The following is a 24979-nucleotide window of genomic DNA, read 5'->3' as shown; positions in this document are numbered from 1 at the left end:
GAAAAAGATTGAAAAGCAAAGTTTTGGGTTACCTCATTGTTCTTCCTGATGCTTAGTGTTTGTTTTGCCATGTCATAAACTTGTCTCATTTTCACTTCATAAACTAAGAGGGATGTAGGTCACTGTTTATATGAGCGTTTGAAGTTTTGTTACAAACTTCTCCCTCAATACATAAGACCCTGCTTCAGTGACTGTTAAAATTGCAAATTCAAGGGAATCTGAATTGAAGAAATACTGGAATGAAGGTTTTCTTTCCTATCTTAACTCAGGATCCATCTCCATGTCACTGTTATATAGTTTTCTTCATCAAACGGTGTTTTCCCCAGAGCACTCTGGTCTCACTGGTTAGAGTGGATGCATGGTGTTCTCTCACTGAGGTTTTTTTTTTTTAATCCCCTTGTTCAGGTCGTGCTGTCCAAAATTATAAGTAAATACTAGGTTAATATTTTCTCTCCAGTTTCTTTGTTACAGTTTCATGCAAGTGCTTTATAATGTTTTTTGAAAAAGTTATATTTTATATTTCCTCACTGAAGTGACAGCCATGCATTACAAATAGAGAAACTGAGACATTGGTTTAACATTTCATAATAGAAATGCCTTTCATTTAATTTGCAGCTGTGAATAGTTAATGATTCTGCATCGACTTGTAGTATTTCAAACAGAAGACACTTGTGAAAATCTTTGTGTGGCTCCCCCAGTATTAGTAAAAAAATGAAAATACAAACCTTAAGAGACAGGCATAAAATGGGGAATTTAGGCATCTTAGCTAGACACACTGTTTTCTTCCTATAGTCTCTATGTAATTAATTAGAGGAGGATAGAGGTGCCTCTTGACAGTGGTCCCTGGTCCATTGGCCAAGAAGATGCAGAAGGGGTGGGTCCAAGATCTGAAGCTCTGCATGCTGTAGCGGCCGGGCCTTTGAGACCCTTCGCTTTCCCATCAGCATCTTACGTATCTGTCTCTTTCTTTCTGCAATTTCTTTTTCTGTTCCTGTTTTCCTCTTCTGGTTCCCTCCTCCCCTAGCTATTTTCCTGATAGCACCCAGCGGGTTTGTAAGAGAATTAAAAGTATTTCTCAGTTCTAGGATGAAGTGTCCTTAGCTTTTCTGTAGCTAGGCTTACATCCACACTGTTGCACAGAGGTCTCATACAAGAAGGTGAAATGTGTTGTAAATAGCGGAGAGCCTGTACAATCTCCATGTAGCATGTGAGCAAGGTGGTGTTGCAGAGCCTGGCAGCTCAAGCAGATTTGAGCAGGTCTTCATTGTTACGGTACACAGTGCTTTCTTAAGACATGAACATATCATGCTTGTCAGTGTTGCACAGTGTTCAAGTCCTAGAGCATCCCGACAGACTAGATTTTAAGATGTTTTCAGCTGGAGGGGGAGCAGTGTTTCTGTTAAAAAACATTCAGAAAAGATTGAACTATCTTAGCTACTGAAAAAAAAATAAATCTGATCAGTTTAGCCTGAAAGGTAGTTAAAGGTTGTCTTTGGGCATAAAAAGCTTGTGCGTTCTGTAATTTGGCCAAGTGAATTGTCTTGGTTTGAATATGGGGTCTTAAAGCAGTGACTAAGATTATCCATCACAGTATTACTGCCTGTGCTTTCTGTAACAATGTAAGTTCTTAAAAGTAAAACTGAATCTGTGTTTTCACGGCTTTTTCTTCTTCCAAAGTAGTGCATTTTAAGGCAATTTTAAACAAGGCTGAGATTAAAGTGCATTTCATGTTGCATTATTGTGCAGTTCTCTGAACATGGAGTATAAGAAGAGCTATAGAAAATTTCTGGAAAGTCCTGAATTTAGAAGTGTTAGATAAACCTCAAGTTACAAGATTTTTTTCAGAATTCCTACCTTTAAAACATGATAGTTTTTAAAGATTCCTTTTGAAAATGGCCCTAGAGTTGAATGCTTAAAAAGTATTTTTGTGCTCTTGAATTTTATTTTTTTCTTTTCTGAAAAGAAGCCTTACTTGAAGAGATAAGTTGTATGCATAGGAAGATTATTGACACTTATAAAAATGGATTGGAAAGCAGAGGTTAGCTGTGACTTTATAGTTAAAGAATGACTACAATTGTTTGTGTGGTAAATGAAGATACTTTAGGTGTAAGGGTATAGGAGGATTATGTGATGAGGAAAAGGGTGAAGCATTTAAAAGCGAAAGTGTTATGAGAGGAGTGAATGTTCTCAGGTGAGGTGAAGGTTTTAGTTTCATTTGTTGTGTTCACCTACATTAAAACTACTATGAAAATAGTAAAGATGTTTATTTAAGCAATATGTAACTAATTTTTTCCACTTCTTTGTATTTTACGAGTGAGGCAATTAATACTCAGACTCAGCTATAAATCTTTAGGTGTCTATTTAAGATCCAGATTTATCTCACGTATCTTTCTCCACTTAATTTTAATGCTTGAGATGAAATTTCTGTCCTCTGATTTCAGCAGGCTAAGAGGTAGGCATGTAGGCCTCTGGAAGTCCAGGAAAAGAAATGGAAGAACTTAAGTATCCTTGAAAACGCATGCATAGACCAAATAGGAGCATTTGCTCTCTGAATGAATAAGAGTATGTGTGTTACTGTAATGTCATAGCCATTGTAAGTGGTGCTGTGCCCTTTTCCTCCTTTTCAGACTATGCTTTCGGCAATACACATACAGCAGATGTATATGTTGTGTAAATACGCTGCAGATAATGAACAATTCGGTAGTTTTCAGTAGGATGAACTTTTGTGTAACTGTGACATTGTGAATTGCTGGACTAAAGCTTTTCTTCTTTATGCTTCTGTTTCCAGAGTGGGGTATTTTTTTCTTATTATGCAGGTCTAGTTTTCTTCCTGTAACCCGGAGTTTTGGTAAAATTCTTCCTATGTAAATAGGCAGACTTGTGCTAAAGCATAAGAACCTGAATAGGTCTCATATCACTATAGCAAATTACAATATATTAATGATTGAGAAAACCTTGGAATAATCTTTAAAAAACACCAGAAAACCCCAAAACTAAAACCCATGCAACGATGTATAGTCAGTAGAATCCTTGTGGGATTATGTGTTTTTTAAAGACTGCCTCTGTGTGCCTGTGTGAGTAGTGATTATTGAGATCTCAAATGAGAACGTGGTTAGCATATTTTCCTGTTAGGGATCGGTTCTGGACTCATATTTTCTTCTACCCCCCTCTGTCATCCTTGTGTTGTGGTGCTTGTCCTTCTTGGTGAAGGGCCTGTATTGAATTATGGTTTGTTTACTGGCTCTTCACTGTGTGCTTACTGCCTCCTTTTTAGGCACAGAGCATCTGAGATCTTTCCTCTTAAACCTTCTTTGTCTGGGAAAGCCAGAGTTTGTAGTTTATAAAATTTATTTAGGTTCTTTTGGCTGAGAAGTGTGATAATTTTTTAGTGTATCATTTTATAATGATGTGTAGTGGTACTGCAATTGTGTTAGTTTTGCAGTCTCTTAATGTGTACTTCCTCCTTCAGATGCATATACAAATAATTTCCAGTTTTGACTAAAAAATGTGATTAGGTTACAGTTTTGTGCTTATTTTAAGAGAATCAGAACAGTATAAAATGGATTAAGTGCAGAATACGCAGAATAAAAAGTTTGCAAGCTATGTAATTTTTGCTCAGTAAATGACTCGGTGTCCTCTAATTGAGCACTTCTCTTGAGATCTGTTGTGATAAACCCCTTACTGGGCCACTATGCTGACAATATGAAGTTAACCCAAGGTACAGACTTTGCTTATTTAAACCTCCCTAAAATGTGAGCTAAAGGTCTTGTCACCAATTTCTGTGTCTTAACAAAGTTCTAAATCAGGCTATGTTGCCTTTCAGTTTTTTTAACATTTTTTCTTTAAAATTTTTTTTGTCAAGTGTGTAACGTACTCAAGAATCACTGAGTTTTAGTAGCATTACAATTTATCTTTATGATATGTTTGTGCCTTAAATTGTCTACTAGACATTAGAAATGTGCTTGATGGTGATGGACTTACATAAACTGATAGACTTACTAGAAACATTTACTTGCAATTGTTTTTAAAAAAAGAAGAGTTCTGGATCGGTAAGAAATGTAATGGCAAAGTCTAATTTTTCTAAAAAGAGGTGTGAAAATGGTTCAAGGGAGCATCCGTTAGAGCAGCAGATGTGTGTTACTCCCATATACATCTTGTAACTGACACCTGTTGATCGTGGTGCACTTCAAAGGAGTAAACTACTGAAACAATTCCTTTCACTTAGGCTTTTATCTTGGAATGTTTGGTCATAATTTCGGAATGCTTTACTCTGAAAGAAAAGTATGAGTGGGTTAATCGTATTTTATTGAAAACTTTTTCTTAAAGAATTTTTTACCTTGGAATCTTACTAAATAACATTAAATAGTAACTATGCCAATTAGAAAAGATCATGACACTCTTTCATACTTGAGTTAAAAATTTTAACTTACATTTCATGTGATTTTGAAGATTCTTGAAGGGCCAGTTCTTTTAAAAGGTGAAATTCCTTTTGTATTAAGTGTTGACCTTTCTGATGCTGGATTTAATTTCAGTACTAAAACCTATAGTTTCTCTGTCTTGCAGTTAATAGATGATGATTCATTTTGTGTGTGTGTTTTCATCATGTTACAGAGAAGTCTGGAGATATCTGGATTTTTTTTTTCTATGTTTGTTAATTCTGTAGTGAAAAGTATGTGTTTATTCTTGGTTTGCAAACATGAATTGCAATCTCCAGACTGATATGCCATCAGGTATGTATTCCAGAATTGGTCGGTTTGGGTTTTTCTAGTTGTGGTTTGTTTTGGTTTTTATTTTTAACACGTAGATTTGTTTTGAGAGTTGATATAACCTCAGATTGGCTATGGTACATTTTGCATTTTTTCAGAATTTAGTAAGCAGTTGTCAAGTGAACTTCTTCTTATAGAACCTTCCCATGGGAAATAAACCAAAATTAAAAGCATGATACCCACTTAAAAATATCTTTAACTTGTGTCCAGATAGGAGACTGAGAGTGCCATCTTCTATTTGTTTCAAAGTACACCTTTTTTAAGTGACCACTTTAGGTTATTGGGGTGCTTAAAACTACCTGATGGACTTGCTAAGTGATGTCTCTAACGTCTCTCTTAGCCCTCTAAGTAAATGATGTCGCTGTTAAAGGGTTAATGCAGATGTTACTTAGGCATGAAGTCTAGCTTCCCTCCACTAGCTCCAAGGATCTTGCCGTAGGGTTGTTATTATGGAAAGTAAATGTCCAGATCTGGGGATTCACTGCTGCAGCTGAATTAGGAGAGGGAGAGCAGATTCTGAATCTCCTGTCTTGGAGATCAGTGTCCTGGAAGGTACTAATATTTGATAAACAGATATCATACAAGACTGGAAGGAGGGTGTCCTCTGAAATACTGCATAAGGGTTTGTAAAGTGGAAGTCATAAAGCTGTTCTTCGTTTCTGTGATTTCTCTGGTTCCTTGCAGCTGGTCTTGCAGCTCACAATTCCAAGGGCATAGAGGAGTAAGCTCTGTCTCTCAGAATTATTTTTACTTATCTGCCATTTCTTGAAAATGCCAGTGTTACTATTCATAGCCTGCAAAAGGTGTTTTCTGTGGGAAGTTGTATTGGATCTGGCTGAGATGGAGTTCATTTTCCCACAGCAGCCCTCACAGTGCTGTGCATTGCATTGGTAGCTAGAAAGGTGTTGATAACACACCAGTGTTTTGGCTACTGCTGGGCAGAGCTGGCACAGCATCTGTTCTGTCTCCAACATTTCTCCCAATCAGGGGGCTGGGGGTGGTCAAGATCCTGGGAGGGGACACAAGTAGGCCAGCTCACCCAAACTAACCAGAGGGATGTTCTATACCCTATGGCATCAGCTCAGGTATAAAAGCCAAGGAAAGGAGGAGGAAGGGGGAACATTCGTTACTTATAGTGTATGCCTTCTGAAGCAACTGCTACATTTGCTGAAGCCCTACTTCCTGGGAAGTGGCTGGACATTGCTTGCTGATGGAAAGTAGAGAATAATTTTGGGTTTTCTTTCCTCTTTGCTTGTGCACACGCAAACTTTCACTTTTGCTGGCATAAACTGCCTTATCTCAGCCTATGAGCTGTTTTCTATCTTATTTTCTTTCCTCTGTGCAGCTGGGAAGGAAGAGTGATAGAGCAACTTGGTGGGCATCTGGCATCCAGCCAAAGTCAACCCATCCCAGAAGTGAAAAGCATTAGATGGAGAGATTTTAGAAAAAGCATGGCAATTAAGTTTTTGGACATTGTGGGCTGTTCAGAACAGTGTCATGTTTTTCTGTCTTGGAAGCAAGAGGTACAAACCATTTATGCAAGGTGCTGGTTTCCCCCAGAAAGAGATTATGGAAGAACAAAATAAAGCTATTCTGTGGTGTCAGCCTTCTGAGTGAAATGTCAGCTTCAGAGCAATAGCTTTGTTACGGCTCTGTCTGAGCAAACTGTTCATCACTACCACAAAGAGCTTTGCGCTTCCTTTTTTCCCCTTCATTCATAAATGCCTCCTGGCAAACAACGGCCTGCCAGCACAGGTACCTGTAAGACGGGGAAGTGAGCAACTAAACATAAACCCAGGAGATCCTGCCAGTTGGTAAACTGGCTAGAAAGTTGCTGTGAGAACCAATGGAGAAGTTGATTGGCAGAACCTGCTCTGATAAACGTGGAAAGTTGTTTTTTCGCTGTTCATTGCTAGACAGGCTTGCGTACTGCCTTAGGCTCTAACCGTTATCTCTGATTTCCAGCAAGGCAGCTGAATTAAAGAGAACTGCTGCATCAGGGAAAGACAGAAAAAAGTTTCTAAAAGGATATTTTAGGTAGTTTGCTGGGTTTCTCTCCAGCTTAAGCATCATGTAGGAAGCAATTAGTGTTCTTGGTTCTACTCACAAAATTAGATTTTGGAGGTTATAGATGGAGTATTTCATAGATGGAGCAAGATCTTGGCTCGCCAACTAGTTTAAAGGTGTCATTGAAGTAAGATGATGTGCATCTGTTCCTGGTGTGACTAATGTGAGTTTCACAGAGGATGCATTTGAAGTTGACCAAGTCGAGGTGAAGTCCAAGATTCTTTCTGTATAGGATGCCCATTTCTGTAACTGTCTGTAGCATGTGTACTTCTTTTGCACAACGCTTCCAGAATAATTTCTGCCTTTTTTTTTTTTTTTTTTTTTTGTTCTGCCTTTGATGCCTGCTTAATTATCGTGCCGGTAAGCAAGTGGTTAGGAGGCTTCTGTTTTCTGTGTCAGTATTACCTTTTTACAAAAGCTACTAACCCAAAATAGAACAGTTCAGTTAGGATGAATCTGCAAAATGAGTTAATGATAAAATAAATTTTGTGGAGGAGAAACTTCAAATCTGTGATCTTGCATGCCTCTTAGGTTTTTTTATTTTGTTTTTGTTCAGTTTTTATCTATGTGCCTATCTTATCCAAAGGTAGTTTGCTAATGTTTCCCAGCAGTCAAATTACTTACCTTCTTTCAGTGTGTCTGTTCCCAGGAGCCAGACCCTTTCACCTTTATAGTAGCAAGTCCTAGGTCTGGCTCTTGGCTGCTGTAGGCTGACTATCCATTATAATAGACTTGTAGAATTTATTTCTCTAAGAATAGCAGTTTTTATAGTAAGTTCTGTTTGTCTTGCTTCTCAGACTTTAGATGAAGAGACAGAAGGTGCATTCCTTGCATTCTATCCATAGTGAGGGAATGAAGGAGGCAACTCAGTGCCTTCAGTAGAAAGTATAAACCTGGGATTTGCTCTTCTGTGTAGTAGCTATTTTTAAGGGATAAAAGGCCAGCAAATACATGGCAAGAAGTATTGGAATATGAAGCAGCCTGGGGATGAAGCTACTAGGAAAACTTATTAAATTTGTTAAAAGACTATATATATTTTTATATTTAAATAAATATCATTGTCTCTTAGCATTGAGCCAGTGGCTGCTGGTGGGCGAGCAAGCGAGTGGCTGCGTGGTACTCGGCTGCTGGCTGGGGTTAAATCACAACAGTCCTTTTTAGACAATTAACTGTGCCCCAGCTGAAACCAGCACGTTCCAGTTCCTAGCCTAGAAAGTGAGCCCCATGGCAAGCAAAAGGGCCTGCTTCACCATGTTTTCACTACAAGCTGCAAGAGAACCTTTACTTCCCCTACTCCAAGCATCCCCCCTGTTCGTTTCATAAGCAGCGAACAGAAACCATGGATGAACCAGGTAGGGGCCAGTGAGAGTGAAACCAGTCATCTGCAAAGTGTTCTCAAACCAAATAAGCAAAAAGCCTAACAATATTTTGAGTTAACTTTCCTCGATGATTCTGCCTTTGTTTGCAAGTGGAGCTGACAACTGCATAAGCCACTATTTTGTACTTTTAGTAAAGTCCACAGTGGGTATTTATTGAAGTCATGTGCTGTAGTCTCTCTAAGGCATATGTGTATATTGAGGGTGAAGGCACATCTCCTTATCCTTGTAATAGTAAATTCTGCTTAGGATATATGTAGCTGTTTATCATGAATTGCATTTTTATTTTGCTCTGTTATTCTTGCTACATTACTGTAAAATTGCTCTACTGACAATCTAAAAATAAGGGCATTTTGGAGTTATCTAATATCCATTTAAATAGTAGTGGATAAAATGCTTGAAACATTCATGGGATATTGTCCTGTAGTGTTGAGTTAAATGGAGTGATTGGAGAAAAAAGTCGCCCATGTCTGGGCTATGTTGTTTGAGTAAATTAAACAAAATAGTTCTGCATCAGTGCCTGATTGTGCTAGACTAGCACATGTGTGTTTATAGCTCCATATAAACATACAGTGCTTGAAGAGTTAAGTAGAAGAAAAATTGAGGAAGTTATAATCCATTAGATGAAATAGAATGAAATTCAATTTGCCTGTTAATTGACTTCGCTGCAGATCAACTTCAGACAAAAAAGCAGGAATAATGCAGATGTGCTCAGATATCTGCTGAACTCCCAGTGTCCAGAGGCTGAGTTGTCACTGTTGGCATTGTCTCCATTCTGTTTCTGCACACGCTGTGCCAAATGCTGCTTGTGCTCTAAAGCTGGGACTTGGATCCTGCATCCAAAAGTTGGAGAAGTACTTGGTTAACTTGTTGTTTGCCCAAACACGTTATTGAATGTAATACTCCTTTAACTGTACTTTAAAAAAATATATTATTGCAGGTTTTTAACAGATGGGAGGGTTGTTTTACCTTTGAGGCTTGAGTCATATGTGTGTTCACACAGAGGTCCTTGTATGCACACAGCTATTTGAATTAGAGATCTCTTCTATTTGTAAGTGGTATTTAGCTGGAGCATTCTTGGTACCCTCCCCTGTTTGCTGACAACACTTTACTATTTTTGTTTTTCCCTGAGCTGTGCAGTTTTTTACTCAGTTTCTGGCCTTTAAATCTACTTGCCCTATTTGTCATTGGTATCTGTGGTAGTGGCTTTATGGTCTCTTTAAGCTGTGTGTAGTGTAGGGCAGGGCCAAAAGATGGTGGCTAGGTGCAAAAGCTTCTCTTTATCTCTTTCTTAAACAGCAGATGAGGTGGATGCTTGTTAACTTAACCTGTCTGGGCATGTGCTCCAGGCTGTGGATTTGTAGGGTACTCTAATGGATCTCTGTCTTCCCCACAGCTTCTAGGAATAAAATAACTTTGTAAGACAATGCAGGTCTTCAGCCGTCTTTGTCCATCAGAGAGAATACCATCTGCAAGTGCTAGTATGACAGTGGCTTTACTTCTAGGATTTAGCTGCCCACGCTGCAATGTCCTGTGTATTAGAAGCAGTAGGGAAGGGAAGCATCCCACAACCCAACAGATGCTCTGCAGTAGCTAAATTGTTCTTACCTGTAGGTGTTGCCAAAGCATAGCTGTGCTTCACTGCTGACTTCTGCTTCTTCTGCTGTTGGGAAAGTCAGGAGTTCCAGGCTTCTAGGAGGATATTTTTGGTGTTGCCGTCATGTCTGGCTGTCTTGACAAAATTAGAGAAGTTTTGATAGGCAGGAATATACCTGTGTTTTGCCAAAACACTTGTATCTGTTGTAGAGGGTCTGCCTTTTAATAAACCTGTTTGCTGTTTGACCTGAAAACAGATGGTCTTTCATTTTGTCAGAGTTTCTAGCTGACAGTGATGTCCACTGAGCCCTTTTTTTTTATCCCTGGAGTGACTTTTGCATTGCTTGGAGTCCTTGGTTTCAGTTTTTCAGTCTCTTTTCAGACTTGCAGAAATATAGTCAGAGTTGAAGTCTTCACAAGTGTTACCTCCAGTTCCAGTGATCCATCTATGTTCACTCTGTTGCTGTCACTGTAGGTATCCCAGTAGGTTTATATTGCCTGCTTTGTCCTTCCTGCCTTCAGTTTCCTTCTCTAAAGTAAAAACAAACAAACCACCCAAACCCACAACAAACTCTCTCCTTTTCTTGGTGCACTAGCCACAAGTCTTACCAGTCATGCAACTACTGTCCTGCAGCTCATCACTCACTACCTTTCCCTTTCTGCAGTCAGTGTGGAATTTTGCTGTATCCTACTGAAAATTTCATTGCACTGCAGAGAGAAAGTATTTTTTATGGCCTGTTTTTCTAATATCAAAAAGGAGGAGAAAGATGGAGTAATATTCTTAAGCATTCATCTTCTCCACCCCCTTTTCCTTCAGGCTTTGGGACTGGCTGTTCTCTTGGCCATTCAGGAAAGAAATTGGTGTCTCTCGATTTCAAAACACTGCAATGGAAATATGGAAGTGAGTGTCACAGAGGAAGTATCTTTTTTTTTTTTTTAAATGGTGCAGATCTGCTAACAGTAAAATACGTGATTGATTGGCACTAAGATATGGTGATCTTGTCTCCTTTCTCTTCATAATAATGGAATAGGGGTCTTTTGATTGAGACTCAAGAAACTGTAGTGTCAACTTGAAGCATCATTGGTTTGTTTCTCACTGGAAGACTAAACTTCAGGCACAGTGCCCAAAAATTTTGCATATATCCTATTCAGTTGGATGCAGCTGACTAGGATGATTTTGGGCACAGTGTCTGTGAAGACTTTTCTGCCTTGGTGTCCTCATAACTATTAAGTCTTGCTCTAGTTGCCTGTCCTGCTGCCTAGAGTAAGGCCCTTAGATTGTCTTCATAATGGGTTACTCCTTCCAATGTGAAGTTTGATTTGGATTAGCTTTACTTAAGGATGGGATGCACAGGTCTTGCACTTTAGAGTTGCTCATCCCAGGGAAACAGAAATGTCACATCATCTTTCTGGAGCTGGTCAGTGAAGTGGAGTTGCTGACATGTTGCTGGTTTTGGGTAACGATGATTTGTATCATTACAGTATAGCCATATTGAAAAAAATGTTGTGAAGTCACGTGATGTTCAGCAGGACGAAATAATTTAACATGTCAGGGGTTGAGTGTGCCTTTAGTTGTTCTCTGGGTGTTGTGAGTACCTTAGCAAAAGTCTGACTCACTTCATGGCTTTGATGGTGAGTGGGAGATTTGGACCTGTAAGGTAGACGTCTACAGATAGATCTGTCGTCTCTGTTATGCATTCAGAGAATAATTCTTGAAATATCAGGTCTCTCTGTGTTGATGCTGCAGTGGTGTGTGTTGGGATTTGAACACCTTAGGGTGCAGCAGGGCCAAATTTGACCCTTAGCACAGCAAGGTCAAAATTTGCCTTAGACCAGTGGGAAGGTTGATTGCTCTTTTAAGTACTGTCCATGCTCCTGTTTGGACCTGCTTCTACCTATTGTTGGGAACCTGAAGATACTTTTAATTTTCCTTTTTCCGGAAGTAGTATCTTCCAATTTTTAGGATAATATTCATTTAATGTTTCTTGAATTAAAATTTGGGATTAAAGTAGTGATCACCTGCAATGAATATTTTGAAATATCCTTTGTCGATAAGAGAACCAGTGAAAAACAGTTGAATGGTTTGGTTAGCTGTAATTCCATGTAGCAGAAGAGATATATAAGGCCATAAAAACAGGTAGTATCAACAGGAAGTTGTGTAATTTAATTGACATTATAAATACTTACCTATACTGGCCCAAACCAGACAGTTACTTTTTTTCTTTTTTTTTTTTTTACCACATACCCATTTGAAGTTCCTTTTACATGCATATTTATTCACATTTTAGGTTATTTCAGTGCTGGGAATGGTTCACTATTGTTACAGTGATGTCAATTTAACCACTTTTCCCTATATACCACATTAAGAATGTTTTCTTGCTAACGTATTGTCCAAAGAGACTCCTGGTGTTCATTCTTACCACTGCTCATAGTGGGGAGCCTGTGTTACATCTGTGCAATGTGGACCAAGCCAATGTCTTTGGAATGCTGTAGTTTTATAGATTTTTGTGGTGACATTTACCTGCACTTTTTTATCTGTTAGATGATCTTTGGCAATCTGAAATCTAATTAAATGAATGTTTCATAATTTTTAGTCATCTTGATTAGAAGTAGGTATTCTTTCTATTGGAAATTGACTCTCCAGATAAAGTCCTCAGTGTATATGCCATCCCAGATACTGAGAAAGACATGAGTTTGTACACAGGTAAGAGATGTGGATTTTAAAGTTACGTTATCAGAGGTCCAGTGTGAGGAAGAATTACAAGTAAAAGATGAAAAGGAGTTGTCAAATCATACAAGCTAATGAAGAAATGTGAAAGAAGCAGGTTGAGAAATGTGATTGAATGTGCGAATATTGTTAGCCATAAACTGAATATCATCCTAGGGTTTATGACTTTGAATACTGTTCCATTGCTCTTGTATGATCTTTTCAGGGCAGGAGGGATAAAAGACAGCTTACATTATAGGAGTTTTATATTATCAAATTAAAAAGTTCTACCTATTCATAAAGCTTTTGAAATCTGTTGTCTGTAGGGAGACTTTTTTATTGAGATCTGCATGTACACACATATTTGTGTGTGTGTTTGTATCTTGATTCATGGATTGTTATACCCTTGCCCCCTAAGTTGGTGAAATGATAAACTTTGTTCTGCTAGAGTTGTTAAGTCATCTGGGTGATGCAAGTGAACAAGAATGTGGTTGTAAGGTGCCAAGTAGAGAGGTTTATTTTGTTTTTACAAGTAAACTGGACAGAAAAGTGTACAGAAGTGTGAGTGTTTTAGGAATATCTGTCCATTAATATGTTAAAGCTAGTAATTAATAATCCTGCATTGTTTTTCGTCATAATAGTCAGATGTGACTTTTTTCTGAATAGAAACTGTTACTGTATTTTGGATTTATGTATGGAAAGAAAAAATGATCTTTTTGATTTTATTTTGTGAGGTGGTTAAAGGGGAAACTGAGATGAGAACAAGCTCCAAGTATTTCTTTTTCCCTACTTAATTTTACCTGGATAATAGAAAGTTTTAGAAGCCTAATTTGGATATTTCTATGCATCTGCACTTACTAAGTGTGACAGTCAGGTAGGTGGTTCTGCTTTGAGAGCAGTCTCCCATTCAAGTTGATAGAGGTGGTGTCTATGTAAAAGATCATTCAAGATTACTGGTCCTTTATGTTCAATGTTTGTTTTCTGTTAACTGCCTTTTGTGTAGTTGTTTGTGCTCCTGCCAAAGCTCTGCATGTTTGAGTAGTTTGTAAATAATTTTTGATTGTTCTAAACGCAGTTTATTGGTGCCTGTTCTACTTTAGGCTTGAGCTGCTGCATCCTGAGATACTGGTGTCAATTTAGAACCATTTTAGATGAGCGCAAGATGCAGTTGAAATAGAGTATGTGAGAGCATAAATAAGTGAGCTGCAGATAAATACAGCAAGTGGTAAATTTTAGTTTAATTTATTGTACATGGTAATTAGTTATTCATTTTAGCCGGTGGTTGTTTTTGCGTGTGACAAATAAAATGATGGCATTCTCTTTAGCATGAGCCATTGGAATTCTGGTGTGACAATTTTAGGATTATTGGCTTTGTTTCAATCAGTAAGATCAGAGGAAATGTGAAATATGCTCAATTAGATCCAGTGAGTAGGTCTGTCTCACTTATATTTAACTACTAGTAGCAAGTTTGAAATCTACCTCTTTAAACTTCTTTTGTAGTCAGTGACTTGAGATCACTCCAGGAGCGATTCCTCCCCTGACACTTCTCTTGCCTGTCTGTAAGGCAAACCTAAGTGTTTTTGAAAGCAGGATTCTTCATGCAGCTGTTTCTTAGCTTTTCAGTTGCTGGCAAAGAACCTGTGCTGCAGACTTGCTTGGTTTGGTGGAGCATACAAAAGGGCTTATTACCTAGAGAAACCTTTTATTTTTGTTTGTGCATTAGTACACACAGGATGAGTGCTATTTCTCTGTAAGAAAAAAAAATTCTCAACAGATTGTTCCTGAAAATGACCAAAAATAGCTGGGATTAGAATCACTGATCAGATGAAGGTTTTTCAAGTATGTAAAGTCAAAGCAGTATAAGAATATTTGAATTTGAAGAAAGATGTTGGAATAAATTTCAACTATGACAAAAGCAAATGAAAATTAAAAATAATGAAATTGTCCATAAGTCAAGACTAATGAGTATGAGACTACAGAGAGAATATTTTTCGAAGTAAGTCTTCTACAGGAAAAAAGGCAGGCAACTTTGTCCAGTATTCAAAATGCAAATATCAAACTCATGTATCACAAATAGAAGCAGAATATAAAAAGCTGTATCTAAGCTTAGCATAGAGGAAATTTTATAAAATGACATGTGTATTTTAATGTTTTTTAGTATAAACACTGTTTTGACATTTTTACTGGAATTTGTAAATTAAATAATTAAATCTTTCCAATAGTGAAATATTTCCATTTGTCTTTGCTGTATGTGACCTCAGGTCTCCATGTCAGAGGCATCTTTGTTTTAGCTTTGCATGAACTTGTATTAAAGTTTGGAATGCTTGAAGAAATATTTTTCAATTTTTCTGGCCTGTACCATGTGTATTTTCCGGGTTTTTTTAACTAGGATTTTTTTGTATGGAAACAGTTGTCCAAGCTGTCTTGTCTTAAATTCCAAGTGGAATTGTGTCAATGTGAATGCTGCATAGTATTTCTGAAAATCAAAGAGGAGAGGGGGAAAGGGAAGCTGTTGTTTGAGAAAATTTTGGATTTTTTGTGATTTTGTCAAAGCTAATAGCCATTTTCTCTTTATTTTTTTTTTGCTTAGATTCTTTTTTATTCTTCTGTGACCTCCACTCTGTGTCTTACTTTCTTTTCAAATAAGATGCCTCTTAGAGTGTATTGTCTTCTTTCTCTTGTTGTTGTTAAGCTTTTTAAGTACTTAGCAATTTTTTTTTCAGTTAGTAAAAATGGAGGGTTGGTGACTTGGTTAAGGTTTGTAAAGCTCAGATTATAGATGGAATTGGACTGGCCATTAGTCTTGAAGCTTATTTTGAAAGAGATTTTGTACAAAATCAAACTGTGCTGAAGCAATGATGTTCTCTGGTGGTGGAGCAGAAGATTTGACTAGAGTAGAAGCAGTAGATATTGTGTATTTTAAGAAAAGCTTTTGGCATACCCTGGTATGGTCTACATAACTTAGCTAAGGAGGTGTGTCCTAGACTGAAGCTTTAATCAGTTGTCCGGAAAACTGTAGTATGAGTACTTCACTGTGAAACAGTAGGGAAACTTCAGGTTTCATATACATTTTCTTGAGCCTAGTACTTGTTTATACTTTCCTGAATTATTGGATAGAATAGAAAGTAAGTGTACCCATTTTGCATAAAAATGCAAATACGGAAATGCCAAACAGTAAAAATATGTGATCAATTAGCAGGAAAGGATGTAATGCTTGTAGTGAGCAGTGAGACATTGAAATCTGCTGTGTGTTGTTGAGGGAGAGAGGGAAGCTGACACTGTTCCAAGATGTATTCACATGAATGCCTGTGTCCAAATAGTAGTGAAATTCTGTTGCTGCATTCAAAGATGCTAGGACCTCATGTGGAGTACTGTACTTACAGGACTAAAAAGGAATGGTTCTAGCAAGATGGACCAGAAGAGCAGAGCTGTTCTCTGCTGGGAACAAGTACAATACCATGCCTCACAAGCACCAGAGGAAAGGGAGAGGGAAAGCTGTTCTTTGCCCTCTGGGAAGAGACAAGATCATCAGGATGTTTTGTATAAAAAGGTTTTCAGGAGGTTGGAGGGAATTTGAGTAAGTATGGTCAGATGGTGGAATAGGTTCCTCAGGGTGGCTGTGTAAGGTCTCTCCTGGGTTTGAGAGCCATTAATGGTGTTACCCAGTAAATACTGGCTCCCACCCTCTGGAGAAGTGAAGGCTCAGCAGGAGCGAGGAACTACCATGCAGGACATGGTAGCAGCTGTCAGCTTCTCTTGAGTATGAGGTAACTGTTTGCTATGGAGAATCTAATGTTTCCTGCAAAATTTTTAATCAACAAATTAACATCTGGTTTGGAAAAGAAGAATAGAGTTTGATGCACAGCTTTTGGGCCAAGGAATTCTCATTTCCTGTAAAACTTGGAGAGCAAAAGCCCTGTAATGAGGTGGAATTATGATGATTTTAATCAGAATGGACTTTGTGTTTGTATGGGTGAAATAGAGCAATATTTGTATTAGCATGTTGTCTTCTCAATATAATGTTATAGACATATGTAACAACATGAAGATTGCCATTTTTCTCATTCAGATGTATTTATTTCTAATTTGGTTTGTCTATAATGCTCTTCAGTCATATATGTTTTGTTACTTGAGTAAGGTCCCACTTGTGCTTTATCAATCCCTGTCATATGGATAATGAGGCTGGAGTGTTTGGGAATTTCATCAATGCTATTTTAATTTGTCTGGTAAAGATTGCATTATAATGGCATGAGATGCCTTTCTTCCATTGGAACTGAACAGAAAGCTTCTTTGGTGTTGATGCTGTAAAGAGAGAAGAGAGAGGAGCTGAAAGAAACCCAGCTCCTTCTGTGACTGCATAGAGAGGCTTTGCAACCCAAGCCTTTTCCCTTCTTGCAAAACAAAGGGGGAATCTAGTTTTGTGTTGGAATTATGACACTTATTTACTGATTATACCCTAGCACCAGTTGCTTATGCTGTGATTAAGTTTGTAATATCTATTCAGGAAAAGAATATAACCCTTTCTCTCTAAGTTCTCTTATGATTTTGTTATATTTACATGTCAGCCATGGTGTATGCTCCCACCAATAGGTTTATAAGACAGGATGAAAGAGCCATTCCATGTGTAGCAAGTCTGAATTTAATGAAATAAAATAAATTTATTACAGTCTGAATGATTACAATGTTAGAAGAAATATGTAATATTGTCAAGTGTAGGATGGTAGAATTGAAATCATAACATTTTAAGACAAGTAAAGAAAGCAGCATTACTGAATAGGAGGTGAATTTAGAATCTATGCAGAAGGGAGTTTTGGAAACTGTAAAGTTTTCTGTCCTACAGCGTTGGAGTCCTTGAAGGATCCAGTACTTTTTCAGGCGGAAGGATTCTGCCAGTAAGATTTAAGTGGTATAATTTGTATTTTTATAGCTAACTGCTGTGGGCCTGGGCAACTTGGTTGCTTTCGTCAGACACTTAAAGCCATGTTTGGTGGTAGTCTCCTTGAATAGGTCCCCTGCAATGTCAGTGCTTTGGGAATAATTTCAGTGAAGTGTTTTTTTTTGTGTTCCTTAAGGCTGAAGAAAAAATTTTGCAGACTAAGCATATACAAATTAGTTAGTAAAACTGCTTTATAATTTTGCTGCTTTTCTAAGGTAAGAAACCTTAGGAAAGTATGGTGTAGTGAGTCGACCCTGGCTGGATACCAGGTACCCCCTAAAGCCAATCTCAGTCTCCCTCTGCAACTGGACAGAGGAAAATAAAGCTAAGGATTCGTGAGTAGAGATAAGAGCTGGGAGAGGTCAGCGACTGATTACCTTCACGGGCAAAACAGACTCAAAGTGGGAATAAAACTTAAATTTATTACCAACAGGATAAGAGCGAAAGAGTGAGAAAAAAACCAGTCTTAAAAACACCTTCCCCCCACCCCTCCTTCCTTCCATGTTCTCCCTCCTCCTCCCCAGCGGTGCAGGGGGATGGGGAGTGGGGGTTGCGATCAGTTGTTGTTTCTGCCGGAGTCCTTTCCCACTCCCGTGCTGTCTCTCCCACAGGAGACAGTCCTTGATGGACCTCTCCAGCGTGAGTCCATCCCTCGGGCAGCAGTTCTTCCCAAACTGCTGTTCCATGGGTCACTCCTCCATGGGGTGCAGTCCTTCATGAATGAGCTGTACCGACCTGGGTCTCCCACAGGTGCCACAAGTCCTACCTGGGAAAAACCTGCTCAGTGTGAGCTCCTCTCTCCATGGGCTGCAGGTCCCTGGCAGGACCCTGCTTCATCTTGGGCCTCCCATGGGGTCACAGCCTCCTTCATTTATCCACCTGCTCCAGCATGGGCTCCTCCATGGGCTGCAGGTGGGTCTGTGCACCCCCATGGTCCTCCATGGGCTGCAGGGGCACAGCTGCTCCACCATGGGCTGCACCACGGGCCCCAGGGACCTCAGCTCTGGTGCCTGGAGCACCTCCTGCCCCTCCTTCTGCACTGACCTTGGTGTCTACCTTGTTGTTCCCATGTTCTCGCTCCGCTCTTCCCTGTCTGGAATTCCTTCTGCGCAACAACCTTCTGTTCTTAAATATGTTATCACAGAGGCATTTCTTTGACTCCTGGTTGGCTTGGTCTTGGCCAGTGGCAGGAAGTCCATCCTGGAGCCGGCTGGCATTGGCTCCACGGGACAGGGGAAGCTTCTAGCAGCTTCTAACAGAAGGGACCCCTGTTCCCCCCCCCCCAAAACCCAGCCACAGAAACCCACTACAGGTGAGAAGGGACAGTGCAAAACAGTTGGTGGAGTTTTACCATGTAGCTGCAGTGCCCACATCTGCTTGTGTTTTCCTCTTCTGGGCATCACTCTTACAGTGTGGGTATGCTCTTTGGGTTTTTGGTGAAAGAAAAGGATAACTTTATGATTGTATGCGACAACTGGTTTCTTCACCAGATCCTGAAAGGTCATCCTCTGCTTTCTGAATTATTTTTTGGTGTTGGTTTTTCTGTTTGGTTCTTTTTTGATTGGTTGGTTTGTTTTTGTTTTATTATTTGGGATTTTTTTTTTTTTGTAGGGGTGGTGTTGTTGGTTGGCAGATTTTAATTATTTTTTCTTCACATTATTTTCTCAATAAACTAAGTTTTCTGTTGGGAATGGTTTTTCTCTTCCTTCTTCTCCTTTGGATTTGGAAACAGAGATTCTGTGCTTTCACTTTAGGTTTTGTTTTTCCAATCATCTCTGAAAACTGTTGGGCCATAAATTTGAACTTGTTCTCTTGCTGTCCCAAGCATTGGGTTTGGAAGCATTTCTGTTTTTTATAAGGAGGAAAAGTTCCCTTTAAAATGGATAATAAGGAGTTGTCAGTATTCAAGTTCTATTTGGGTTAGCAGAGAATAAATTACACACAGTTAAAACTAACTTTGGGAGCATTTGTGATTTCTTATGTGGTTTTCTTGAGAGACAAATCTGTATTATTAGAATAACTTCTCTTTACAGGATCGAGACATCTGTGCCTTTTTGTTTGGAGAAAGGATCTGTAGATACATTAGATGTCTGTAGTCTTTCAGTAATTTTGTGAACTTTCTTTTTCTGGGAAAAAAATTGCAAGACTGCTGATACATCTTTTTCTCAAGTCGCCAAGCAAGTAATAATTTTGGTTTTAAAATGAAATTTCTCTTTTAATGATTGCTGTTTCAGTTTGATCTTTATTGTATTTGGATTTTTTTACTTTAAAACTACTCAGAAGCTTTTTATTTTAAGTTTATTTTCATAGTATTTGCAGTCCATAAAATGTTTTCAAATGCGTTTTTTTCCTGTTTATGGAACAGTAGGAGTTGTAAGAAGGTTGGAAGATAACAGTATATTTTTATTAATAATGTTTTATTAATCTACTTCATTTACAGGAAGCGGTCATCAGTCAAAATTTGCTTACCTCAGCAGAGACAAAAAATTAATGGGCAAAAGTACAGTGTGTAGGTAGGTTGCTGTTTTCAGTGCACTTAAGGTTCTTCAAAGAGAACCTTATTCCAAGGGAGTGGGAATAACTATCAAAATATAAGATTTTGGTCTTTAAAGTATTAAGGTAGTAGATTCAACAATGAGGTGTTGAAAGAACTGGCTTTGAAGTATATTAAAGTGTTCCCTTCTTTTATGAAGTTTTTATTAAAAAGTGCCTTGGAATAATGCATATGTGCATTTAAGTGGTTGAGAAAAATAAAAACAAGTATGTTTATTTGTACATGTGCTTTAAAAATGTTTGCAAATACTTTTCTTTAGAATTTATAAATAAAATGTTCTTTCTGATAGTCTTCCCAAATTTGAACATAACTTATGTAATATAACTTATAAAATGATTTGACACAGTCATCTTTGTTTATTTTTGTATGGTGTTTTACTACGTTTAGTGCATTGAAAAGTACTGCAATAATTGTTACACTTCAGTATCATTTACTGTAGTCTGTAATGATAACAAAGTTAGTCAAGGTTCTGTGATTGTAACTTTGCAGCAGTTGTACCATACAGTGAGTGGGTGAATTCTGCATTTTGGCATATGAATAACAATCACATTTTATTTATCTCCTTAAAAAAAAGAAATAAAATAAATCATTAAATTTTTTGTATTAACAGAATTTACTTTACACATAAATGTTATTTGAAATTCTTAGTGCTCCCTTAGCTCAATTAGCAAGGCTAAAAAGATCTGCAAAAAAACCCCTTAGTTTTGCTCATACAGAAATGTATGTTGTTAATAATGATATGGAATATTTCAGGATAGCATTACATTTAATTCAATAAAATTGTCTTTGAAGATGGATGGTTCAATTTCAGGACTGTTTTATCTTTACATCAAGAAATAAAAATTCAGTGCATCGTTTTTTATTGCAAGTCTCAAACTGTGGTACTATGTAAGTATAGCCAGTTTTTATATTTGTGGCCTAAACATAGAGTAGGAAGGAGGTGACATTTCTAAATTGGGTATTATGGCATTTTAAATATAAAATTTGTTACATTCCTGTGAATTAGGGAGGTATTTGAATGGTCTGCATACTGCATTAATTAGAGACTACAAATTATTGGGGGGGATGTGAATGTGATAAGAAGGCATGAAGTTAAAAACATATGAGTTAGCTTTGGGGTTTTGCCAAATAGCATGTTAAAGTAGCATGGTCACATTCCCAGAAACGCGTCATGACATGCTTGGGAGTCATTAAATTANCAGAAGAGTTAGTAAACCTCAAGAATAGCTTGCTTTTGTGATTACTCTGTTTTACATTTCGGCAATATGTGTTTGAATTTAATGATACACTGTGGAAAGTCCCAGAAGTAATTTTGAAGAGTTTTTCCTTTCTTTTGTCACGTATTGTTTGTTATGCTCAGTTAGAATTCAGTTGGAGGATTTAAATCCAAATGTGGACTTTCTCCTATGGGATCCTAGTTCTTGTCCCAGAATCCCAAATTGGTTGTGAGAAAGCTATGCTTGGCACAGGTTGGCTTCTTGTTCCTCAGAGTAACTTATCAGTGTGTTGCTTTTGCTTTCCAAGGCAGTCTCCAGACTGTTTTGGCTTTCCTAGAGCAAGGCTGAGTAGGTACTTTACCATTAGAGACTGCAGCTTTTAATCAGTAGTTTCTGAGAATTACTTTTTGTAGCAAAGCATGTTTCTCTTCAGTCTCCCATGTAGTGCTTGGAAAAAAGCTGAGATCTGAGCAGCCTGTGGTGTGAAATTTAGTTCCCTGTGCAGGTGAAGGCTCAGCTCTGAGGGCCAGTATTTAAAGTGCAGTAATGGAGTATGCAGGCTAGTAACCAGGAATTTGGAAGTTGTAGTTCCAGATACTTCAGTATCAGGAAGTCAGTCCTGACTTAATTGCTGTGATAAGGAAAGCAGATGACTGTTCTTGTTCATGAATTTATGTTCTGAACTAGGCAATAGGATCACTTCTTAAAGCCAGAAATGCTTGAGAGAGATGCATACACCAGAGTAGGAGGAATAAAGACTGGTATAGCTTGAGAGCCCCTAGGCGTGTGATTCAGGAGTGGCAGTGCAGCCCTGCTTATTTAAATTTGGACTAGATATGATACTTAGGGAAGCAGTACCAGACAGACCTGTTTTGAAATACTGGATCCATAGATGAAAAGTCATTAATTTATTGAGAGTAATCTTCAGCTCTGTTCATTTTGAAGTATTAAAATGGGTTTGTCTTGTAAAAGAAGCCTAATTTGGTTGTGCGCTTCTGTATCTCTGTTGTCTCTCATTTCCAGTTTCTAGCAGTTTTGATACCAAGGAGTTTCACAAAAGCCTTTTACACAAGACTATACTTTGTATGTTTTTCTTCCTTTAAAAGTAGGTATTTTAGAACAGAACTTGGAACTGAGAGATGCCTTTGTGAGAATGTTTTCAGATACAGATTTTTGTTTGTATTAAATCCTTGCAAACACACTGTTGCTGTGAACAAGAATGAAGCAGTTATATTTCAGAGCCCCTGATTCAGAGGATATGTGTCCCTATGAATGTATATGGAGGGAGGGAGCAGTGTGTAAAATTCTACTTTAATGTAAGTGCAAGACTAATTATAAAAGTTAGTAGTCTTTACAGAAAGGGACCAGAGAATTCCTGTAGGGAGCAGCATGCATACTCAGCTCTTGATGAGAAGAAATTTGGAAACATCAGAACAGAGTAGAAGTTCAGATAAATATTGTAAGTCACAAAGTTCCCAGAGGGACTCCTGTCTTTCTCCTAATTAGGCTAAGCCACAGCTTTTCTTCCTTTTTTGTTGGATCACTATAAATAATTGAGATTTGAAGTAATTTTTCCCCTGAAATTTATCAGCATTTTAAGACAGAAGGCTGTTACACTGGAAAACAATAATAAAAGGAGGAAAATGGAACTGACCATGAATGCACTTTCTACCTAGAAAGCAGAAAACTTAAATGTTTTCATTTCAATTTGTTGTCAATTAATCTGAACTAGAGACTTCTCAGGAAGCCTAGAAAAATGAATACACAGAGGATTCAGAGAAAACTTTCCAAGTGCTTAGAGCCATAATATTCTGAAAGTCTATGTAGAATTAATTCTTTTGTAAATAACCTGAAATGTAGAAACTTTTAAGTTCTTTTTTAAAGTTTTATATTTCAAAAGAAAATCTACAACTCCTTAGTTTTATCTGCTTAACTAGGACTGTGCATGCCCAAAACAGTAATTTAAGCATTTAATCTAAAGTTTAGCAAATTTATAGCCAACAACAACAAAACGTGCTTCAGATCATGTATCTTTTCTCTATATGTTCTTCATGGCCTGCTGATAGATTATTTTCCTTTAGTGTTGTTTTTGAATCATGAATTAACAGGCACTGGTCAATATTTTGTTTTTTTCAATTGAAATTTTAGACTGAGGCTTAAAGCTTGATGTGAAATGAGAAGCATGAAGGTAACAATAGTAAAGATCTTTTAGTATCCATGGGTTTATTGTCATTTGTTGTTATTCTTTCCCAGTGAAAAGACAATTGGGCAAATAAATAAAATAGCACTCAGGTGCTGCATGCTGATTGGCACCCTGTGGAGTGAAAGCGGGGTGATGTACCTGCCGTGTTCTTGCCAGCAGGATCAGGGAAGTGATTCTTCCTCTGTACTCAGCACTAGTGAGGCCTCACCTCGAGTACTGTGTCCAGTTTGGGGCCCCTCAGTTCAGGAAGGATATTGAGGTGCTGGAGTGTGTCCAGAGAAGGGCAACAAGGCTGGTGAAAGGTCTGGAGCACAGGTCCTATGAGGAGCAGCTGAAGGAGCTGGGATTGTTTAGGCTGGAGAAGAGGAAGCTCAGAGGAGACCTCCTCACTCTCTACAACTGCCTGAAAGGAGGTTGTAGCCAGGTGGGGTTTGATCTCTTCTTGGAGGCCATTAACAATAGGACAAGAGGGCATAGTCTTAAGCTACACCAGAGGAGGTTCAGGAAGAAGTTCTTCACAGGAAGGCTGATTGGACGTCGGAATGGGCTGCCTAGGGAGGTGGTGGAGTCACCGTCCCTGGAGATGTTTAAGAAAAGACTGGATGTGGCACTTAGTGCCACGGTGTAGTTGACAAAGTGGTGTTAGGTCATAGGTTGGACTCCATGATCTCAGAGGTATTTTCCAGCGTGGTTGATTCTGCGCTTTTGTTCCAGAGATGTCTGTACCTGCTGTAGGGATGGATGGACAGGGTATGTGTAGCAAATCCTATATGAATTTCAGTGGCGGTACCTCAGTTGCTACTTGTGTTCTTTAACTTGTCAGCAGCCCCTGTGGAAGGGGCATGATGAAAAAATTTAGAATGGCAACTATTGGGCACTCTAGTTCAGTTTCACCACCACATGTGATCGGTACATATTATACTTCCTTAATAGTGTTGTCCATCATACAGGGATTCATCCTTCTAATAAAGTGCATTTGGACAACAGGGTGCTTCCTTTGATCTTCAGATACAGTTTCCTGACTGTTAACATACTGTAAATTGGGGCTGTGGTTATTTCATGGTCCCACCTGCTATAGCATGATGTAACCATGGTTGTAACCACATGGTTATAGCACATCTGGACCAAGGGCCCAACTGGCTGAAAATTTAAGGAGCCAGCCAGGAGCAGGACTGAGACAGTAGATTTTACTGCTGTGAAACATTATGCCTTGTGAAAATCTTGCTCAGTGATGATTCACACTGTAATGAATCCTTAATTATAAAACAAAAATTAAAAAAACCTTCCTATTCCAGACCCTTAATGTAAGAATTAGATTCTTAATGTAAGAATTGTCCAGTGAATGTGTAGAAGGTTTCTCTCTGTCACTTCAAAATCCAAAAGACTTGTTTAAGTTTTTGTAACTGCAGCCTACACATGGTTATGTGTTAGTATTCACCCTCCCTGTAACTGATTTACTGACACTTTTAAACAAATTTTAAAGTATCCTAAACAACCTTCTTATTTTCAAAGAACACTTTGAGACTTAAATGAACTGCTTTCTACCTGTAGTGTATC

General features: G+C 38.2%; 1 protein-coding gene across 6 annotated transcripts in view; it reads left to right on the top strand.

Moving 5' to 3' along the window:
* CNOT2 (CCR4-NOT transcription complex subunit 2) overlaps positions 1-24979 on the top strand; it is an 80816-nt gene that overhangs the window by 11255 nt on the left and 44582 nt on the right. For 3 of the 6 annotated variants that reach the window (XM_017822169.1, XM_017822164.1, XM_017822166.1), the window contains exon 2: positions 19889-19961. The exons of 1 other annotated variant lie outside the window; for it this stretch is intronic. The gene's annotated coding sequence lies outside the window, so the exon portion shown is untranslated. Of the gene's footprint in view, positions 1-5870; positions 5984-19888; positions 19962-24979 lie in introns of those variants that run through there. 2 more of the 6 variants (XM_017822168.1, XM_017822165.1) reach the window with 2 other exon arrangements.

The sequence above is a fragment of the Lepidothrix coronata genome, unplaced genomic scaffold (assembly GCF_001604755.1).
Source record: "Lepidothrix coronata isolate B3197 unplaced genomic scaffold, Lepidothrix_coronata-1.0 Scaffold95, whole genome shotgun sequence".
NCBI classification, from domain to species: domain Eukaryota; kingdom Metazoa; phylum Chordata; class Aves; order Passeriformes; family Pipridae; genus Lepidothrix; species Lepidothrix coronata.
This window is presented reverse-complemented; position numbering and strand designations above follow the sequence as displayed.